The 621-nt window shown below is 32.5% G+C and overlaps 1 protein-coding gene across 3 annotated transcripts in view; it reads left to right on the top strand.

The window, feature by feature from the left end:
* LOC136030565 (caspase b-like) overlaps positions 1-6 on the top strand; it is a 71,556-nt gene extending 71,550 nt beyond the window's left edge. For all 3 annotated transcript variants that reach the window (XM_065709629.1, XM_065709631.1, XM_065709632.1), the window contains one exon: positions 1-6. This exon is cut by the window's left edge and continues 1,216 nt beyond it. The gene's annotated coding sequence lies outside the window, so the exon portion shown is untranslated.
* The last annotated feature ends 615 nt before the right edge of the window (positions 7-621 follow it).

The following is a 621-nucleotide window of genomic DNA, read 5'->3' as shown; positions in this document are numbered from 1 at the left end:
TTCCAACTTTCATTTCTTTTAAGTTAAAACCGCTAGAATTCCTAAATGTTTCTCCGACTGATAGATCGTAAACATCACTCTTGAGACATTAACACAGATTGACTTGCTATAGTCACAGCAGGACACATTATAGGTATTATAGTCTTGCACAACTCTGTTTTATCTACAATGGTGACCAGAATGGGACTTTGTATAGCTGAATAAATAAGAAAAAGACCGCTATAAAACTATTAAAGCACTCCAGAACCATCAGTGCATAAGGTATTAACAATTGTAGACGTTTTAGTAGTAAACCTGTTTTTAAAGGTGCTGGTTCCATGCCAGTAACCCAATCTTCGACAAGATGGTGATCGACCGGGAAACCTTAGCTTTTAAATATCTAAGATTTGAATTAACAGTTTAAGCCTTGTTTTTCTAATTTCGGACTATGACACTTTTTATCGTAAAAACAAAAAGCTTGTTTTGAATTGTTTGACATGAAATTTTTTTGTTTATTTTTGAAGTTAGGAATAAGAGATATTCTCAGGGTTAAGAAGTAGCCATAATAGCAATCACTTTTGGTAGTAACTCTTATGATATATAGACACTATATATCTGTAACATTGAGAAAAATTGTCATAA

The sequence above is a fragment of the Artemia franciscana genome, chromosome 8 (assembly GCF_032884065.1).
Source record: "Artemia franciscana chromosome 8, ASM3288406v1, whole genome shotgun sequence".
Classification (NCBI taxonomy): domain Eukaryota; kingdom Metazoa; phylum Arthropoda; class Branchiopoda; order Anostraca; family Artemiidae; genus Artemia; species Artemia franciscana.
Note: the sequence above shows the minus strand (reverse complement) of the source record. Positions and strands in the feature narration are given on the sequence as shown.